Genomic DNA, 22,885 nt, shown 5'->3' with positions numbered 1-22,885 from the left:
TTCCGCAATAGGGGCACAGGGGTGGGAGGTTGTCCTTTGCATATACAATGTTACTGTTTACTCTCGATTCACCTGTTTTACTGCTCTGTTGTAGCAGACATGACATAATGCATTTTGTAATGTTTTCTCAGGGATACACTGATTTATGAAGGAGTGTGGCTTCCTCTGTGAGTGAGCAATGACTGTAATCTATAATTAAAAGAGCAACTTGAACCTAAATTTATGTTCTGTTGATAAGTTTGGAATAGTGATGCAATTAATAGTTTAAAATAAAGCCACATAAGACTGAAGGCTGTATTAGGACAACAGATGGCATTCCAGATCTTATGTTAATGCACTTCATACTGTCTCAGTTGTGGAGGATTTCTAGAAACAACTGAAAGGAAAACAAGGGCCCAATAAGTATCAAGACATCTAATTATAAAATTGCCACTTGTTTAGAAAGACACAGTTAAAATAAAGAAGTATGAGATTAATTCATTTGCAAAATGTAATCTGTTTTACAATATAGGAGGGCTGCAAAGATTTCTGCCAATAGCTTAAGGGAGCATGGAAAAAAAGTAAGACACAGCATCAAATATCAATGTAGTTGACCAAATGAGTGCAGTAATAGAATAATGTGAACCAGATTATTGCAGTCAAGTGACCTCAAATTTGTTAGATGTGAAATAACAGTGTGCCACTGCAATATCAGATTACATACATGATCAATACAAAGCAAGGGAGAGCCACTGTTGTCTGGACCAAACGTGAGTTAACACAGTGATCTTTGGGAAGTCATTCTGAATCATCAGAAATACCCTGGATATTGGTGGAAAGGGTAGAAAAGCAAACAAAAACATTCTTGTCCAAGGGAAAGAAAAGTTGTCTTTTTCTTCCAGGCCTTCATGCATGGAGTCCTGGAACAGAATTTTGGCAGCTGATTGTTTATAGAGGAAGTGAAAAGCTGACCTGAGGAATCCCCACTGATGAAGCAAATCTTGGAAGCCCCCCCCGCATTTAATTTCTATTCGTGAGGGTCTCCTTTGGTCCTGCTCAGCACAGTTTTGCTATGGCGGAATAAAGGATGCCTGTAGAGTGACACTGTGCTGTAAAGCTATATCCCATGCTAGCATGGCTATTCTGCATAGGGAGTAAGATCTGGTTCTCCCTTGCATGTTTTTGTACCGCATCACTGTCGCATTGTCTGTAAATACTTGAAAAGGTCCCGAGGACCACAGATGATTCAGACAGTTGACAGCGTTTATAAAAGTTATCATCACTTTAATGTTTATGTGTTTTGGTCTGTCTAGTTTTTGTCCCAAAGACCCTATACTTTTATGATCAATGGCATGGCTCCCCAAGCAAAGTTGGAAGTGAATGTTCTGATTGACTGCTTTGGAGCAGGATGGGAGAATGGAAGACCTGGATTCTGAGAAATGTTGTGTCCCTACCATCTGATTTCCCATTTTTACAAGTTCCAGAACTGGTATTTGAAAAGACAATGGGTGTTGATGCTGTGGCCAATGAGATTTTAGATACCACTGAATCTTTCTCATAAAGAGTTTTGCAAGTGGTATCATTAGAATCATGGATACAATGAGACCCAGAATCCTGAGATATTCCTTCACGGAGACAGAAGTCTGAGTGGAAAAACCCTTGGATAGATCTAAATCTAAATTTTTTTTTTCTTGTGGAATAAAAGCTCCTCATACTGAAGTGTCTAGCAGGCACCCCAGAAACACAATCTTGTGAGATGGAGTCAGAAAAGATTTGTGTATGTTATCTTGGAATCTCAGTCTGTACAAGAGATTTCTGACCTGAGAGAGAGAGAGAGAGAGAGAGAGAGAGAGAGAGATTCCTGACACTGTCAATAAGACTCTGCAAAAATAAATATGGAAAAAGATGGATACCCTCCAGCCTGCAGTTAGCTATCACAGGGGCTAGACACTTTTTTCAACACTCTTGGGAGAGAGAATAAGGCAGACAAATGATAATGTGATCCAGATCTAAACAACCTTAAGAAATCCCAAAAATATGGATGAATAGGAATTTGATTATATACAGCTTTTAAATATAAGGTTACTAGAAAACTCAAATGAGGCAGGAGGGGGTAACAGGTAGTGAAGTGAAAGCATTTTGAGCTTGGGCTCTATCAAAAACTGGTTTAGGGAAAAAAGATCCAGAACTGGTCTCCAAGAATTTTCTTTATTTGGCACTAAAAACACTCTTGAGTAGGAACAGCTTCCATTACTCCCTGAGTGAGACAGTATATGATGTTGAACAGGAGAAAAGAGAAGAGGTTGGTCTGGAGGAGGAGGAATCCTCTGAAAAGAAAGAAGTCATAGGTTCATAGGTTCATAGGTTGGTACTAGGCTATCAGCCCTAGGGCCTATACAAGCCTAGCCATAACAATTCCCTGGCTATTTCTTCCCACACTATTTACTTCCCTGGACCCCTGTCTAGCAGGGCGACTGATGTGATCCCCGAGGTGAATTTCCTTTCTCCCATCCAATCGTCAAGGTTCCTTTAAAAGAGGGCCAAAGAGCCACTCTGTTTGACATGTATGGGCAATCTATTCCAGAGTCTGGGGAGTCTCTGGGTCAGGAACCTATCCCTCCAGCATGTTTTGTTTATCGTAATGACAAGGTTTAGATCCCTGGAGCCTGTGGCTCTGAGGGATTGGGATTTCTTTAAGTGCAGCATTTCCAACAGCTCTGGGTTTGACATGGCCTTATATGTTAAGCAGAGATCGCCTCTGAGTAGACGATATGCCACAGAGTATAGCTGGAGTTCTTTAAGGTGGTCAGCGTAGGGCATCTGCTTTAGGCCTGTGATTCTTTTAGTGAGGTATTTCTGTGGCCTTTCCAGTTGTTGCAGATGTCTTGAGAGGTGCATACCAAACGGGGCATTGTATTCTATAATGGGTCTAATGAGGGATGAGTACAGTGGGACAATGACCTCCTTTTTTCTGGAAAAGCCCTTAGTGATGAGGTGTGCCACATAGAAGGATTTCCTGACTGTTGCGGCGATGTGGTTATCGAAGGTGAGACCACTGTCCACCTGTGTCCCTAAGTCTATTATCATACTTTCGGTATTTAGTGTACTGCCACCTATATGGTAATTCATGGATACATGTTTTTTCCCAAAGGGGATAACTATACATTTCCTGGCATTGAGCTTGAGCCCATGGCTCTGGCACCAAGCATCTGTTTCTGTAAGGCCCTTTTGTAGAGTATCCACATCATTTGGGGATTCAATAATGGCTTCCAGTTTGCAGTCATCTGCGAACTTTGTTAGCCAGAGTCCCTTAGTGTTGGCCTGTACTTCAAAGAAGTAGATGCCAAACAAGAGCGGTCCTAGGACTGAACCCTGGAGGTACTCCACTTTTCACTTGTCTGGAGCTTGATTTGGAGTCGGCTACTTTTACAGTGTGGGTTCTATCAGTAAGCCAGTTAGCAACCCATTGGGTGACGTAGGGATTAATGCCCAGTTCAGTAAGTTTATCTATGATTCCAGAGTGGGGGATGGTGTCAAAGGCCTTGGCAAGGTCTAGATAGGCTGTGTGGACCACCTTACCCTTGTCCATTGCTCTGGAGACTGATTCAAAGAAGTCAATCAGATTCAGGAGACAAGATCGGCCCTTCACGAAACTGGGTGGGGTCCAGTGTTTGAAGGTTGTCAATGTTTATAAGTTCCATGATAATATGCTCCATGGCCTTGCAGATAAGGCTTGTCAGACTGATGGGACAGTAGTTTCTGGGATCCAAGGTGGATCCCCCCTTGTGGAGTGGGATAACTGTAGCTCTGCGCCACTCAGTGGGCACGAAACCTGAGGTGAGGCTATGATTAATCATGACACTTAGGTGAGGTGCCAGTTCATATTGTAGTTCATGTAGTACACAGCCCAGGATGTCATCTGGTCCCATGGATGCTATATTCTTAACATTGGAGAGTGCGTTTTTACCTGTGTGGCCATTATTACCGGGATTTGGCAATCTTCCAGTATTGAGATGGGCCATTTAGGGGGTGAGAGGGGGGTGAAGTTGGCACTGAATCGATCTGCCAGGATATTGGCAATATCCTTGGGATCAGTATATTTAATGCCATTCTGTTTTAGCTCAGAGCAGATCTGAGCATTGTCATTTAGATTCTTGACATAGTTATAGAATGCATTGTGGTTGTCTTTGGAATCTTTGGCAATTTTATTTTTGTAACTAGCTTTAGAGGATTTTATGAGGGATCTCAGTTTCTTACTGAGGCTGGTAAGGGAGTTTTTTGCATCCTGGGATTTTCCTCTTTTCTGCAACAGTTTCTTCCTTTTGTTGTAAAGTTTGTTTATGGCAGGGGACCACCAGATTGACTTCCTTTTTTTGGATGAGAGCATCTTGGTTCTATTTGGGATGGCACTATTCATGCATGAGTGGATGTGCTCGTACAGTGCCTTAGTGTAAGATTCAGCAGTTGAACTTTCAGTTCCCGTCTGCATGGGTGTCATGAAGTTTGTCACTTCTGACTTGAGTAGCATGAAGTTGGCTTTGGAGAAGTTTTTTATGGAGGTTTCCTTACTGGGGGGTGGGTGTGGGATGTGGATGTTAAGGGTGATTAGCTCATGGTCAGACCTGACTAACGAGGGGGTGACCATAGGTGAGGAGCATTGATTTCCCATGTTGGTAATGACCAGGTCTAGGATATTGGAGCCCCTGGTGGAAATATGGATTAGTTGATCCGGGGCATTGGAATTTATGAATTCCAAGAACCGTTGGGCAAAGGGGTTGTTACATGAGTAGTTTTCCCAGTTAATGGCAGTGAATATCCTTGGTTAATATTGACAGTCCTCCACCTTTAGTGTTTCGGTCCTGGTTTGGTGGCCGAAAAGTGTGGTAAGAGTTGTAACCTGGTATTGCAGGGGTGCTCTCTGGAGCCCTGAACCAGGTCTCAGTTACTGCACAGATATTGATGTTCTCCATTTTTAGGACTGTCTCGAGAGAGTGCTTTTTGAGGTTTACACTTTTAGCATTGAGTAGCATTACCTTCAGATTTTGTATGCTTGTACCTGTTACGGTGGTGGTTTTATCCTTTGAAATTTGCCTAAAAAAGGCACTATGGGGTTGCAAGAGCCTTAGCCAGTAACCTGAATCCCAAGGGCGACAGGTGCAGACCATCTCTGGCAAAGCATCGTCGTCTGTCAATCATGTCATCCCAGGCAGACAGACAGATACTGGATCCCCTTTGAATGACACCAGAAGCTTAGCCAGTTGTTGAATTCAATCATTTTGTCCTTATATTGTGGTATCATTCTGGGCAAAGGCAGGATGCTACTCAGGGCTAGGGTCATACCTGCCTGGGCCACATGATCTGAGAGCTCTTCCATGTCTCTTTTCATGTAGTCCAGGGAGGTACGTCTCAAGTCACTCACTCCAACATGGACAATGACAGAGTCATATTTGTACTTGTTGTGGAGTGACTGGAGTGCATGCTTTATGTGGCGGATCCTGGCACCCGACAGGCAGCTGACTGTAATTTTATCCTTGTTCAACCTGGTGAGAGGGACATCAGTGTGCTGGACTATAGAGTCACCTATGACTAAAGTATTAGGTACATTGTCTTGCCTTAGGGGCTGTTGTTGGGTGGCATACTGGTGTTGTGAACTATGTGTGGCGTTTATCTACTTTTGGGATTTGTGAACTATGTGACACTTTGGTTATGATTGTTTGTGTTTCAGCTTCAGAGGTCCTTGTTGCTTGGGCAGGTTACAGTTAAGGGCCTCTGCATATGTGGATTTATTGTTGCTATATGTGGGTGTTGGTGGTGTGGGTTTAGATGGGCTTTGTGTTGCTTGAGGTGTAGTGTGGGTGTTAACCTTCTCCTCTTGACTGTCTAGAACAATCTTGGGTGGAGAGAGCTTTGCTTCCATTTTGGCTATGTAAGTGCATCTCTCACAGGTTGTAGTGTTGGGTGGTAGGAGGAGTGGGTTGTCTGTGTACATGAGCAATTGCTGCATTGCCCCAGTATGCCCAGATTCACCAGGTGGACAGGAGAAATCACTGGAAGCTGACCCTTGGACATGCCTGGTTTGGTGCTTTTTTTTTTTTTTTTTTTTTTGTAAATTTCCGGATCTGTTTTCCCTTACCTTAGCAAGGTACTTTGCAATTATAGGCTGTTTAGTGCCTACTATTAATTTCTCCTTATTAACAAGGAGAGTTGAGTGCTTGTATCAGTTTAAGGATTCCTAGTGTTTTCCAGCAGTATTAGAGAAAGTGCTAGTCACAGGGATGCTTAAAGGTATGATGCCATCTGTAGCCTTACTAGATCACATTCTGGACGTGTTTGTCTGAAACAATATGTTTGCCAAAGTGAGAAATGGAGAGTCAGACTTTCTGGAAGGATTAAGGGACTACCAGGGAGGAAGGGTGGGGGAAAAGTCATCCATATAGTCATTGTCTATGCTCTCTAAATAGCTCCCCTTCTCTTTCTTGGATTTTGGGCAACCAGATTTATTGATTATATAAATCTCTCTTGTCTCTCTGTCTCTGTTTATATATAACTCTGCTCTGTTCATATGGCAACTGCCTAGCAACATAGGTAAATCTTTGTTGATATTTTGAGACTTTCTTCTTTTATTAACATTTCCTAAGAGTAGATAATGCCAGATCCATTATGAACTTTATTTTAATCCAAACACTGATTAGACTGTCAGTAAAAAATAGTCCCTTTCATGTGTATTAGTGTACACACACACACACACACACACACACACACACACACACACACACACACACAAAATGTATTATTTGCTACCTAATTTTGCAACTTTTCATTCAGGTTTAATTTTTTTGGGGACACAAGAAAGGAGATGCTTCCATCAGTGACTTTGTTTCATAATCATGGTTTAATGATATTCTTTCTTAAATACTTGTGCCAAATCATTTTTTACATATTTATACCACAAGGACCAAAGAAAATGGGTGTTTCACTACATTACACAAGGAAACCCATGTATTATACCTGTTTTGTATCTCTTGCTGTGTTATTTATATTGCTATGGTATGATTCACTGACTTGGAATTACTTTGCATTTGTATTACCAAAACTACTTTCATATATTTCATTGATTTTTTTCACCCAAATTGTTATTGGAGTATATACTACTTTAGTATTATGATGACATTAATTCTCTTTTCATTTAAAGTGCTGCGATTGTATTAAATTCTTTTATATTATTGTATTAACTTCTTTTGTATTCTAATTATGATTGTTATTCATTTTCCTGCACAACTGTCGACGTTGATTTCTTTGGCTGACCATTCACTGCAAATTAAATGGCAGAAACGATGAGCTGAAAAACCTTTAAAAAAATCAAAAATATTTTTTTGCAGGGAAAGCCCCCCTCTGTACCCCCGATGTGGGGGTGGCAAGCCCCCCCCCTGAAATTATATATAACCCCTTCACAATCGTACCTCAGTGAAGAACAGGGCCTATTTGAGGTTTAATTATCCCTCTGAATTACATATCTTCCATGTACCTATATCTCTAACACAAAGTTTACTTTTGCCAGTATTAACAGTAAGCCCTTCCTGTCTTAAAGATTTTAGCACAGCTTGTTCTTTAGCTAAATGCAATTCCTTGTCTTCTGAATAAATTAACATGTCATCATGGTACTCAGCTGAATAACTGTCATGAGGATTCAGAACTTTACCCATGAACCTTTGAAAAGTGGCAGGAGCTCCTTGAAGTCCAAAGGGTTGAGCAGTATAAAGAAAAAGATCTTAAGGGATGGTAAATGCTGTCTTCTCTTTGGCTTCATAGGTAAGGAGACTCTGACAATAGCTTCTGATCAAATCTAAAGTGGTCAAAAACCTAGCTTTGCCTAGCCTGTCTTTTAGCTTATCCACTATAGTCTTTGGATAAGTATTAAATCTAGATAGCTTATTCAGCTTTTGGAAATAATTACTAAATAGAGCTATTTGACTTAGGTTTCAACACAATTGGACTGTTCTATTCCATGTGGGAGTCCTCAATAACTCCCATTTTAAGCATCTCAATCACTTCATGACTTACTGCTTCTCTTTTGGGGTCTGGAACCCTATATAGTTTTAGGTTTACCTTCAAATGTGGCACAATTACAATATGATGCATTTTTATTTGCTAGTTCCCAAAAAATATATTTCTTAGTAAGAATTATTTTTGTAAGTCTCACACAAAGTTTTGTCTATTTGGATTATAGGGATAGAATTCCCTGGTGGTTTACTATTGGCATTTGTCTCAATTGCCAGGCTGGCTACAGAAGCTTCAGATTTTCTCCATGGTTTTACAGCATTTATGTGATAAAGCTGTACCAGTCTTCTCTTCCCAGTTTGCCTTATGTTGGAATTCACTTCATTCATATTCTATTCTACCTCACTCAGTCCTGGTCATCTTGCTATGAATTTGTTCTCAGCCTAACATCAGAGTCTGGCATTCTGGTTTATAAAACCTCTATTGCATCTCTTATGAACCTTGCATGTGTCGCTTAACTATTGATGTAACAATTTTCAACCTGCCTTGCAAGTTTCTGAAGTGGATTGTTACACTTTTAAATGGGGTTTTCTCTTCCTCCCAAGTCTCTTTTACTATAAACCATAAGGGGTAAATCCTATTGAAGTTTGTGACACCTTTCTTACAGAAAACTGGAAGTAGGGAAATATCTGATTCTAGTTATAAATATCTTGTTTTGTGGCCTTCTTTAGCAAATACTTTGGGGTTTTATTAAAGCACTCCCATAAGCTATCAGTTTGATGGTAGTAGACAATGATGATGATCATCATCCCCTCCACCATCATCATTATAATCTCCTTTTCCCCATTTTTACATGGGGTCAGGGTGCCACATAAATTGTCATCATCTGTCTCAGTTCATTGACACTCTCCACCTTCTTTGACAGTGATTTCTGACAGTCACAAGTTTTCTCTCAAGCAATCCGTCTATCTGTTGGCTGAGTGCTCTTGTTTCCTTTTGCCTTATTCCTGCCTTTCCAAGATATGCTTTAGCAAATCATATTCTGTTTTCTTGCACATACGAATGTTCCAACATAATTTATCCTCTTTGACCATCTCTGTAAGTGAGACTACTTTGGCTTCAACTCTGATGTCTTCATACCTGTGTCTGTCTCCCAATATGGCAGCCCATCTCAGGCACTACATCTCCATCACCTCAAGCAGTTTCAGCTGTTCTGCTTTCATTGTCCAGGTTTCTGTATTATACAGAACTACCAGTCACCCCGCTGTTTTGTATACCTTATTTTTCAGCTTCTTTGGCATTCCTCTGTTGCACACTTCTCCTAATGCTTTGTGCCATTTTTCTACAACACCTCTGATTGTAACATTGACCTTTTCATTCAGACTTCCTTTCTGCTCAACCACATCACCTAGATTCTTGAAGCTGTTAACCTGTTCCACTATTTTCCCCTCTGTCTCTGTGTTTTCATATCTGTTTACTAGACCACAGTCCTGTTTCGACTCGGTTTCATCCCACGTACCTTCAGTTATGCATTACATTCCCTTATAGTTCCCATTCACAGTCTGCTTAAAGTGCCACACCTGCATAGAGCAATTTTGTTGATTTGTCCTCTCCAACCTGTTTTCTGATGTAGTCTAGCACCAGTATGAACAAGAGCGGTGTTAGAGCTGAACCCCAATATACCTCCACTCCCATTGCCACCCCACTCAGTGAGTCTGAATACTATTTATACTTCAGTCATTGGGCCCTTGTATATAGCCTGCATTAATTTTGCCACAGTTTCTGAGACTTTGAAATGTTGCAGCACTGTCCAAATCATCTTTCCTGGGAACTTTTTATATGCTTTTTCCATGTCTATGAATGTCCATTTGGAATCTTTCCTCATCTCCAACTTTTTCTCCACTGTCTGTCTCATGGCAAACAACAGTGTAGTAGTACTACATTCTGATATGAATCAAAACTGATCATCACCCATCTTCCTTCCTACTACTCTGTGTATTAATTTCGTCAGTCACTTTCTCCAGTACTTTCATGCAGTAGGATAGGAGTTTCATCCACCCGTATTTCTTGCAGTTATGAATATGCCGTTTTTTCTTGTACCTGGACACTAGAATGTTTATTTTTTGGTTGTCTGGGATAAGTTTCTATCTCTATGCCATGATGAATACCCTCAGGAGCCATTTCTATCCTTACACATCCAACATCTTAACCATATCTGCCATGACTCCATCTAAGCCTGTTGCATTCTCTAATTCATTTTCCTTAGTGCTATTCATAATTTTTCTAGAGTGGGTTCTCTTTTCTCTTTCATTGTAGGATGTACAACTGGCAGTACAGGTTCTGTGGAGTTTAATTTATCCAGAAGCTTCTTGAAGTACTCCTTCCAACTGTCCTCAGTGTCCTCTGGAATTTTTAACAGATTGTTGCTGGCATTTATTATGAATGGAATCTGCTTACTCACTATATTATCTTCTTGACATTGCCTTGAAACCTGACAGAGTATCTTAGTGCTAGAAGTAAGCAGAGGTTTTCTGAGACCTTGGTCTTTGCCACTGCAACTGCTCTCTTGGCGTGCTTGTTAGCCAGACAGTATTCTTAGCTTGATCCACTTTCTGTAGCTCCCACTCCTTCCGCGACTCCTTCTTTCTCTATGTAACATCCAGCATCTAATCCTAAACCCCAACAAAACTAAGCTACTTCTCTTCTCCCCAGTGAGAATGATCACCCAACCACTCTTCAACATAAGAGCAAATAATGGCACCATCATCTCCTCAGAAACCCAAACTAAACTTTTGGGTGTCACAATTGATAACAATCTCAGGTTTGATATGCACATCAATCAAACCCTAAAAACTATCAATAAAAAACTCATCTTTCTTTATAGGATCAAATCATTCCTCACCCCACCTGCTCAAACTGCAATTGCCCGCTCCTATCTACTATCTACCCTTCTTTATGCCTCTCCTCTTTTCTCCAACTTGAACAAAACCGATCTTAATCAATTATCATCATGTTATAACCATATTGCCAGATTTGCTACTGGCATACCCTACTGAACCCACCACTGTCACAACCTAAATCTCCTAGGCTGGCTGGAACTACCTTACCTTTTACAGTTCAATCAGCTCATAGTAGCCCACAAAGTCATCTACTGGCCAGAAAATACACCTGCTTTAAAAACATGATCTGCCCCTACAGTAACAATCATCCACTCCATTCATCTACTAAACTCCTAGTTCTAATGGTCAAATCTAACCACTCTGCTGGTGACTCGCTCTTTGCCAACTCTGTCGGAAAGACATGGAACTCACTACCAGCTGACCTGACTCTAGGGCCTTCACTAACCTTATTCAAAAACAAACTCAAGAATTACCTCAAATCGCACTGGATATGTTCCTGTACTAACCCTGGCTAGTGTCCTATCTATTTCACGTGCCTCTGTTCTACAGATGTCCTTTTCTTTGGCCAACCCTGAAGGGGTAAACTGTATAAACTGCTACTCAATGTATTTTAATAATGAATGTAATATGTTGATACTACCTGTATATACACACATATATATGTATATAATATGGGTCTACTTTAGGACCTCGAATGCTTAATAGCTTGAATGCATATGGCTCGAACTATATGCATCGAACTATTAAACAATCGAAGTCCAAAAAAAAAAATAAATAAAAAAAATACACAAAAAAAAAGAATTTAAACCACACCCCCTGCTACTTAAATATACCAACTCTGAGATCGTACTACATTGAAGTAAATGGAAATCTTCACCTATGTAGATTTCCGTTTGCATTTTCGATGTTTTGCACTTTCGGTGTATTCATGTCAAGAATACCGTATTCAATATTCTCAGACTTGGAGCACATAAAGTAAACCCATAATATATTATATGTGTGTGTGTACTTGTATTGCTTATGTCTGTAACCTGTGTGTAATTGCTATTCACTAAAAGTTCTATAATTGCAATGTGTACATGTACCTTGGAGCTTTTCTCTCTGGGCATCCACTGAAAATGGACATACATCCAGTAGGACCATCCCGGTTAACAAATGTAAAATAAATAAATAAACATCCTAGACTTCTGGATTTTACCACCAGCTTTCCTTATGTACCTTACTTCTACATCTGGTCCAGCTGCAGATCTGTCTTACCATTTTCACACATGCTGATTTGAGATGCTGCAATTTTTTTTATGCTGCATTATTTTCCCTTTTTCCTGAAGTTTTAGGACCACAAGTACTTCCTTGAACTCCTATGCTATTGCTCCAGTCAGCTTTCAGGTTTTCCACCTAGTCCATGTTATGTACAGCCTTCCCTGACCAGTATTTGTAGCTTATTGTGGCCACCAGTAGTTTCTGCTGGGGGAGTACATTTCACTAGGGATAACACTGTAATTTCTGATTAAACCCCAGTGCCCTTTGCCCTTTCTTTATCTGGAGAAAGTTTACCAGAGTTGCATGCTGGCCACCCTTCTTATATGATCTAATGATTTTCTTTGCAAATTGTGTGCTTACCACCATTATGCTGTATGTGAGACAGAAGTCCAGAATTGCTTCTCCTTCATTATTCCAGTAACTCCAATAATGTCAGCTCAGGCAATGTGATATCCTGTTCTGTCTCTCATGCTGTGAGCATTTAGGTGATCCATTATTAAGGTATCCAACTTTCCCATTATTACTGTGTCTCACTTTATTAAGGGTGTCTTGCAACTGCTGGCTGAATTACCCAATTTCCAAACCATCATGATCCTACTGTAGAGCATAGGGTGAGATAATGAAGACTGCTCCATTATTACCTTGGAGTCTGATGGCTGTGAGTATGTTACTGATTCTGATGACATCCCTCACTGTTTTTGGAAGACTTTCATGGTAATTCCCATACAGTTTCAGCTATAGCTTCTCCCTGAGTAGTGGACCCTGGATTCCAAGACAAGAGAATTTGCTATGGTGCCCTTCAACCTTGTCTCCTGGATACAGAGACTATCCAGTCTTAACCTTACCATCACGCTATCCACTTCCAAAGTGTGCCCTTTCAGTGAACTATTTTCTCTGTTGGAAGCTTTGCTTCAATTTTGGTAAGTTGATTGGTTTTAAGTTCAGATTTCACTCAAAATGTAATTGTTTGTGCTTCAGAAGACACACCAGTGCTAGCTAGCAGTTCTTCATGTATCAAAATAAACACTAGATGTAAGGTAATGTCAGCCTCAACTAGAGTTTGTGCTGTTGGTCGCAAATCTCTTCATTTTGAGATTTGTTCTTTTGGCAGACATCTCCGGCATTCAATTGGGAGGGCTGAATTTGCGCATAATACCTTCATTCTTGTGTCTGAAACAAACAGCATATTTTTGGAAGGTGAGATGAACCCCTCACAGACACAGTCAAAACATATAGAAACCATGCAGACAATGGCTGGAGGTCGTGATCAAACCATGAACCATGTGTTTATGATGCAACGGTCTTAGCCATTATGTCATTGTTTCTAACTGAAGTTATTAAGTGCTTTACTTTAAAGCATTGAGAAACCTGGTACACTGCCCTTGCCCTAAATGGTGTTACTTTTTCTGTGAACATTTATTTGTGTATTTCTTCTCTGGAAAAAAGAACATTATCTCTTTGGCTCTTGATTTAGCAGTGGCTTTTTGCAGCGGTGCTGCTTCATGAAATTTCATGGTAAGTAGTACCAGAATGTACTGGTAGCCATTAGTAGACTTTACTAATGGGCTTACAAGAGCAATGACTATCTGATCAAATTGGACTTTTATAGTAGGTATAGATATCAGTGCACATCTAAACCTGGGATGGGATGCAGTCTTTTGATAGTCTGGAGTTGCTGCACAGAAATCCTCATTGTTTTTTTATTACACCAGACAAAACATCTAGAGCTAAAATTCTAGCTTTGGATTTTTCCATCACTAAGCGCCCTCCTGCCTTTTGATTTGTCTATCACTAAGTGCTCTCCTAAAATATGACTATGTGCCAGTTTCATCACAACTGTTGTAAAGGGTTTTGGAACCAACAGTTGCTGCAGCATTTCTTCGCTGTCTTTATTTAACCTGTGTGTGAAGTTATTCTTCAACTCATAATATAAATATAGGATGGTGCCATCTTGGTCATCTCTATATCCTTCTTCTCTGGCAATGTTTTCTCTGGCTGTACTTAATATATTGCTCTCTCATGGTGTCTTCTGGAAATGTTCATTGCCTATCTATAAATTTAATAGATCAGGAACACTTTCTTCAGTGTACTAACATTACGTTGAGTGCATAGATTCTTCACTTAATAATACCGATATAGGTATTTCTTCTGTTCTTACTTATTCATTTGCATAAGGTAAGTCATGCAAGATTTTCTTCTGTTTTTGGTTTCTGCAACTCCTTTACTTTCAGCTCAGCAATGTCTGTTTCTCTGAGTACTTGTGACTGACAGTCCAGGCTAACCTTCTGTTTTGACCTTACTGAGAAAAAACACGTCTGTATTTAGGTTTCCTTTTTCTATGTATATTCTTATTTATTTATTATTTATGCAAAAAAATACAAAATATAACAATCTGTCAAGAAGACATTGAGACACTGAGACAGGTTCCCTTTTTTTCTTAGTGAGTTTATTACTATGGGGTTCTCCTTCTTGATCTCCACACTGGCATCCTTCAATACTTTAGCAGCTGGAATCTTTTATCATCTGCTCTGAACTGGTGGTCAGGAATACCACATACACAAATGTCATAGATATAGCCAATCTGCTGGCAGACAAGTTCAGTAAAAATGTCACTCCCCGTCCCCCCCATCAGTAAACCAGGACATACTCAGCACCTGCATTAGGCTGCTGTTCTTCTCCCATTTACTAGAAGTATAGTCATAACTGTGTGTTCTTGGTAACATGTCAGCATCCCTCTCAACTATCCAGATTTTTGCAAAATGTCCAGATTTTTGCTTCATATTTTAGTCTGTTACTCATAAATTTTGGTTTTCTGGCAAATGATTTGCAAATCATTGAAGATGGAATTCAGAAAATAATGACAGATATTTGAGTTTCAGATGTCATACTCTTCAGAAAATTAATGCTAATGGAAAATCTGTTATTCTATAAACTTTTTAAATTTATAAGGGCAATATTTAAAAAATGCTCCCTATGTTTGGGCCTTTGTCCCACCACTATATATGTCTTTGTCCAGACTTTTTGCACTAAGAGGTTGAGAGGTATGCATGTCATAACTAGAAATGTATTCAGGACTGTGTGTTCTTTGAAATAAGTCAGGCTGTCGCTGCTTATTCCCCAAGTATTACTAATTGTATATTCAGGCCTCAGCGAAACTAAAACTCACAAAGTGCTTTAAAGTCTAGTCCTATTGGAATATCATATGATAAATTAGGAACTAAAGCCACAGGGGTGCAGTACTCTACCCTATCTGAATATACTGTAACAGGTACAGCAGGTACAAGCAAGCAAAATCTGAGGGTAATGTACTCAATGCTAGAAGTCTAAACCTCAAAATGCACTCACTCGAGGCACTCCTTAAAATGGAGAACATCAACATCTGTGCAGTGTCAGAGACCTGGGTCAAGGCTCCAGAGAGCACCCCTGCATTACCAGGCTATAATTCATACCACACCTTTCGGCCACCAAACCTGGACAAAAACACTAAAGGCGGAGGCGTGTTCATATTCATTAAGGATATTCACACCTCCAGGCTAATTGCTCAGCATAATGCATGCGAGATTCTCCAAGTGCAACTAACTCTGGGCAAGAACGCAATCCAAATTGTAGCTTGCTACAGATCCCCCACCATGCCCCAGGATTCCCACTCCTCATTTCTTGATACACTGGAAAATATTAGGGTACAACCCAACACCCTAATAATGGGTGATTTCAACTACCCCACCATTAACTGGGAAAACTACTCATGTACCAACTCTTTTGCTCAATGTTTTCTGGAATTCATAAATTCCAATGCCTTGGATCAACTTATCCACACCCCCACCAGGGGCAGCAATACCCTAGACCAGGTCATTACCAACATGGGTGATCGGTGTTCCACACCAGAGGTCAGTTCCTCATTGGTCAGATCCAATCACATGCTATTCAGCCTAGACATCCACATCCCGCCCCCACCCCCCAGTAGGGAAACCACTGTAAAAAATTTCTCCAAAGCCAACTTCACGCTTCTTAAGACAGAAGTGGCAAACTTCATGACACCCATGCAAATAGACAATAGAGGTTCAACTGTTGAATCCTACACAAATGCACTTTATAAGCACTTATACGAGTGCATGGATCATGCTATCCCTAACAGAACTAAGATGCTATCCTCCAAAAAAAGGAAGCCAATCTGGTGGCTCCCTGCCATAAACAAACTCTACAACTGAAGAAAGAAACTGTTGCAAAAAAGAGTAAAATCCCATGATTGGAGGAATTCACTGGTCAGTCTCAGTAAGAAGCTGAGATCCCTCATAAAATCCTCCAAAGCTAGTTATGAAAACAAAATCACCACTGATTCTAAATACAACCACAAAGCATTCTATAGCTATGTCAAGAATCTCAATGGCAACACTCAGATCTGCTTTGAGTTACAGCACAATGGCACTAAATATACAAAACCAACTGATATTGCCAACATCCTGGCAGATAGGTTCAGTGCCAACTTTACCCACCTCTCACCCCCTAAAGGGCCCATCTCTAAACTGGAAGAATGCAAAGTTCCTGTAATCACAGCTGCACAGGTAAAAAACACACTCTCCAAAGCCAAGAACACAGCATCCATGGGATCTGACAACATCCCAGGCTGCATTCTACATGATCTACAGAATGAACTGGTACCCCACCTAAGTATCATGTTCAATCATAGCCTCACCTCAGGCTTTGTGCCCACTGAATGGTGCACAGCGATGGCTATCCCACTCCATAAAGGGGGAGCCACCATGGACCCCAGGAACTACAGCCCCATTAGCCTGATGAGCCTGGTCTGCAAGGCTATGGAACGTATCATCATTGAACTTATAAAAAAAGACATTGGTAATCTCCAAACCCTAGATCCCACCCAGTTCAGGTTTGTAAAAGGCAGATCATGTCTCATAAACCTGATAGACTTCTTTGAAGCAGTCACCAAAGCTGTAGACGAGGGCAAGATGGTTCACACAGCCTGTTTAGATCTCGCCAAGGCTTTCGACACCATCCCCCACTCTGGAATTATAGATAAACTCACTAAACTAGGTATAAATCCCTATGTCACAAGATGAGTTGCTAAATGGCTCCCTGACAGAACCCATACTGTGAATGTAGCAAAATCCAAATCCGACTTCAGACCAGTGACAACTGGAGTACCACAGGGTTCAGTCCTGAGTCCTCTCCTGTTTGGTATCTACTTCTCTGAAGTACAGGGTAACACAGAAGGTCTTTGGCTAATGAAGTTCACAGATGACTGCAAACTAGGAGCCATAACTGAAACTCCTAACGATGTGGACATCCTACAAAAAGACCTCACAGAGACAGATGCCTGGTGTCAAAGCCATGGCCTCAAGCTCAATGCAAAAAAGTGCATTATCATCCCCTTTGGTAAAAACTCTGTACCCAGGAACTACCACATAGGCGGTAGTCTACTTAACACCAAAAGTATGATAATCACATCACCACAGTATTCAGGAAATCCTTCTACGTGGCACATATCACAAAAGGTTTCTCATCCAGGAAAAAAAGAGGTCATTGTTCCCCTCTACTCACTCATTAGACCCATTATAGAGTACAACGCCCCTTTTGGTATGTACCTCACAAGACATTTACAACAACTGGAAAGGCCACAGGATTACTGACCTCAAACAGATGCCCTACGCAGATCGTCTCAAAAAACTCCAGCTTTACTCTGTCGCATATCACCTACTCAGAGGTGATCTCTGCCTAACATACAAAGCTATGTCAAACCCAGAGCTGTTGGACATGCTCCACTTAAAGAAATCCCAATCTCTCTGAGCTACACACTCTAGGGACCTAAACCTTATCACCACAATAAACAGAAAATGCTGGAGAGATAGATTCCTGTCCCAGAGACTTCCCATACTCTGGAACAAACTACCTATCTATATCAAACAAAGCTCCTCATTAGCACTCTTCAAGAAAAATCTTGATGATTGGATGAGAAACAGGAAATTCACCCTGGGGATCACTTCTTTGGCTCTGCTCGACAGGAGCACAGAGAAATAATTTTCTTGGATGGCAAAAGCCAGGGTTCCTTTTTGGCTAGGCTTATATAGGCCCTAGGCCCAATAGCCTAGTACCTATTTATGAACCTATGAACCTATATGCATGTGTTGTAGGATACTCTTTGTCACTTCCATGAATTCATAACATTTCCACCTTTCTCTTGTGAGAAATTTTATACTTGCAGATATAAAGGCCCCTTAATAAGTGTGATCATGCACCCCAAATGTAATAGTTCCTTCAATTCCTTCCCATCCACACAATACAGTACATTTAACTAGCAAAGTAGCAGAAATGAGACAATATTTTCATTTAACTATTATAAAAGTTTATTTAGGGGCAGTCTATCAGTACAGTTTCATTATCAATATAACTAAACAAAGGCAAAAGTGCACCAGAAAACACCAGATAACCAAGAAAATGCACTAGCATCTGAACACCACAGGAATCCGGAACTATTCATGAATAATGTTTTATTTAAATCCAAAAGATGCAGCCAAAAACCAGAACAGCAAATTATGCATCTCTGTAAATGTTGAGCACACAAATGCTTTTATTGGAATAAAATTAAAATTGTACTTCATCAGAACTGGAGTCAGTTACTAATATTTGAAAATGAGTGGCTTTTTAAAAATCATGTGGCTAATGATCAACCAAATACTTCATTTTTTTAAAAATCGATAGAAACTGTGTATTAAATATTTTGTGTTCAAACAATATGTAAAAGTGAAAAAAAAATAAAATAGTCAAAAAAATTATTGATGAACTACAAAGGTAGTGAAAAATAAAAATCCACATCTAAGTTAAAATGTGTACTCTTTTGAAAACATGTATATAAATGTGAAGTTGATCAACTGATAATAAAATGAATATTAAGTATTTTGCAATTTTTCACCACATCACACAAAATCCTAAATAAATTCTAAATAAAATCCATACATCATAAATCAGATTTTATTTAATTAAAAAGGCTATTTATTTTCAGATGTTAGTAACTGACTCCAGTTCTGGTGAAGTCTAGTTTTAATGTTATTCGGACAACAGCATTTGTGTGCTCAATGTTTACGGAGTTGTATAATTAGCTATTCTGGTTTTTGACTGAGTCTTTTTTATTTAAGTAAAACATTCTTCACAAGTATTCCTAGATTCCTGTGGTGTTCACCAGTTAGTGCATTTCATTCATTATCAACATGCTGCTTAGAAATCAATTTTTTGAAAGACACACCATTTATATTTTCATTGCTAGCAATTCTGTGAGAAACCACTTTTTTATTAGATGCAATAGTTTTAGTTAAATTATAGCAAAGTGCCCATTCAGCCCATGTCTGAAAGTTCCAGTTGCTAACATTTTTGTACATTTACAGACATTTGCACTCTTTTGATTTGCATGATTAAGTTGCTCAGTTTTATATAGTGTTTCATTAACTAATATTCTTTTGTTTAGAACAAGCAATTTATCAGTAAACTTATTCTCATGCTGAAAAGCCCATTTTATATACATTTTTGAGTATATCCTTTCAAACTTATCAACTGCCAGAATGCCTTTCATTTTAACTTTGGTGTTTTTCTTCTTTTTGCTACAAGTGTAAAACATGTTTTAAGTCACGCACATAAACTGTTATTATTTTTTTCCAAGTTAAATGTTGACACACCAGCCCTAGCTAGATGTCTCTTGTAACTATGACATTCACAACACACCTCTTAATACTGATCCAGTAGTTAGAGATCTGGGAACCTATGTAGACAACAAATTGTCCTCCAATCAGTACATATCCACTATTACAAGAAAGAGCTTTGTCATTGCACATCTTATTACTAAGATTATGCTGTCTTGGTCTGGGGATTTTATCATTTCACTGTATTCCACACTCATCAGGCTTATCATTCAATATAATCCCTTCTTCAGTATTTCCCTGTCGAAATATTTGACAAAACTCTAATGCCCAAAACTCTGCCTTACTAAGAAAATCAAGGGCCTAAGTCATAAAAGTTATGCAGACTGTCTCAAAGCCTTGTTCCTCTTCACTGTGTCATATAGATGACTGAGGGGTGATCTCTGTCTTGTGTACAGCAGATCCTATCCTGTACATTCACAAATCTAACAGGAGCATAAACACCCACTCAGGATATCCAAATCTATTTTGCAACATATATAGAACATGTTAGAAGGATAGATATGTATCACAGAGAATATCACTTACTAGGAATCATCAGCCATTCCACATGAAGCAAAGTACTTCTCTTACACTGTTAAAGCACAATCTGATCATATGGATGGGTAACAGCAAATTCATCCCTAGATTAGCACCCTTGTCCCTTATGGACAAGGGAAACATGTTCGACTCATCTCTGTGTTATTTATATTTAAAATATAAAGGTTAACATATCATGGGGATGTATGGCTAGGCTTCTAAACATCCTCACAGATCAATAGCCTAGTATATACCTATGAATCTATGACCAGTTCTTTATATATCCAACTAAACCACTACATATAATGCAGGGAGACAGCATCTAGATGAGTGATAAGACCACAGTATCTATGCTCACAATTCAGCGTACTGACTTCTGATTCAGAATTGAAGAACACAAGAAGTTAGGCTGTAGCCATCAGAGAACTGAACACATTATGGCAAGATATGCATATGAACTGAGTGAGGTACATTTCCATGATGCACTGAGACAGTCTGTTAGTTATGTGAAATGATAGAATTGAATATAGTTCCTGACTAGGAAGGTGACAGACTGAAAGTTACATGAGGTGAATTTTAATAATGTAGCTAGGTATGCACCATGTATGCCACAACATGCAATCCTTAATAATATTTTGTAAAATTAGATATGGTAAAACTAAAATAAAACATGAAAGTTCACCGTGATTATGTTTTACTGAGTTATAGACTTTGTTAAATGACATTTAAGAAATATCCAGTTAGCTAAATATTTTTTTCTTAACTCTGTCAGGTTAAGATTTTTTATTAAGTTGTTATTAAGTTTTAGTACTAAAGATGTTAGCAGTCCAGAAATGTGCACTGTCTCAGATGGAAAGGCTTCACTTGGGGAGTGGGAATACATTCTTGAACTTGGTGTACAATCTTAAAAAAAATCCTGTCTATGTTCATAGGTAGGTACTAGGCTATCTGCCTAAGGGCATTTATAAGCCTAGCTAGAGTGTGTCGGCTTTCGACACCCCACTGATTAATTAACTGATCCTCTGGCAAGCAGAGGCAATGAAGTGATCCCAGGGGTGTATTTTTTGTTACCCATCCACTCGTCAAGGTTTCTCTTGAAGAGTGTTAGTGAGGGGCTCTGCCTAATCTAGTTTGTAATTTTGTTCCAAAGCATGGGGAGTCTCTGTGACAGGAATCTATCCCTCCAGCATCTTCTATTTATTGTTGTGGTGAGGTTTCACTCACTAGAGTGCGTGGCTCTCAGTGACTTGGATTTCTTTAGGTGGAGCGTGTCCATCAATTCTGAGTTGGACATGGTTTTGTAAGTCAGGCAGCAATCACCTTTGAGTAAACAATATGCCACTGAGTACAGCCAGAGTTTTTTCAGTCGGGCTGCATAGGACATATGTTTGAGGCCAGTAATCCTCTTGGTGAGGTACTTTTGTGGTCTGTCCAGCTGTTGGAAGTGTCTTGTGAGGTACATCCCTAATGGGGCATTGTACTCTATGATGAGTCTGATGAGTGACGAGTAGAGAGGCACTATAACCTCTTTATTTCTAGATGCAAACCCTTTAGTAATTAGATGGGCCACATAGAAGGATTTCCTAACTACTTTGACAATATATTTGTCAAAGGAGAGATTACTATCTACCTGGGTCCCCAGATCTCTTATTACCTCTTCTGTATTAAGGGGGCTGCCACCTATGTGGTAATTTGTGGGTGTTTTGTTTTTCCCAAATGGGATGACTATGTATTTTTTGGCATTTAGCTTGAGGCCATGACTCTGACACCAGGTATCCATCTCATTAAGGCCCTTTTGGAGGATGTCTGTGTCCGCTGGAGAGTCAATTATGGATCCCAGTTTGCAGTCATTGGCAAACTTGGTTAACCATAGTGCTCCTGTGTTTGCCTGTACTTCTGAGAAGTATATGCCAAACAGTAGGGGTCCCAGGACCGAGTCTTGCGGGAAACCACTTGTGACTGGTTTGGCATCGGACCTGGAGCCCGCTATTCTTGCCGTGTGAGTTCTGTCTGTAAGCCATTTGCCAACCCATCTCGTGATATAGGGGTTTATGTTCAGGCTGGTGAGTTTTTCTCTAATACCTGAGTGGGGAATGGTGTAGAAAGCCTTGGCGAGGTCAAGGTAGGCTGTGTGAACAAACTTTCCCTCATCTATGGCCTTGGTGACTGTCTCGAAGAAGTCAACCAGGTTTAGTAGGCATGATCTGCCCTTAACAAAGCCGAACTGGGTGGGGTCAAGTGTTTGGAGGTTCCCAGTGTCTTTGTTAATGTGTTCCATGATGATGCGCTCCATAGCTTTACAGAACAGGCTAGTCAGGCTTATGGGGCGATAGTTACCAGGGTCAGTTGTGTCCCTCCTTTGTGGAGTGGAATAACCGTTGCTGTGCACTATTCTATGGGCACGTAGCCTGTGGAGAGGCTGAGGCTGAACAACATGTTTAGGTGGAGGGGTTAGTTCGTTCTGTAGTTCATGCAAGATGCAGCCTGGGACACCATCTGGCCCCACTGACACAGTGTTTTTGG

General features: G+C 40.0%; 1 protein-coding gene across 1 annotated transcript in view; it reads left to right on the top strand.

Annotated features, from left to right (window-relative positions):
- Positions 1–22,885, top strand: part of LOC122800250 (solute carrier family 2, facilitated glucose transporter member 11-like) — a 361,259-nt gene that overhangs the window by 159,436 nt on the left and 178,938 nt on the right. The window lies entirely within an intron of this gene.

The sequence above is a fragment of the Protopterus annectens genome, chromosome 4.part0 (genome assembly GCF_019279795.1).
Source record: "Protopterus annectens isolate FY-2018-M chromosome 4.part0, PAN1.0, whole genome shotgun sequence".
NCBI classification, from domain to species: domain Eukaryota; kingdom Metazoa; phylum Chordata; order Ceratodontiformes; family Protopteridae; genus Protopterus; species Protopterus annectens.
Note: the sequence above shows the minus strand (reverse complement) of the source record. Positions and strands in the feature narration are given on the sequence as shown.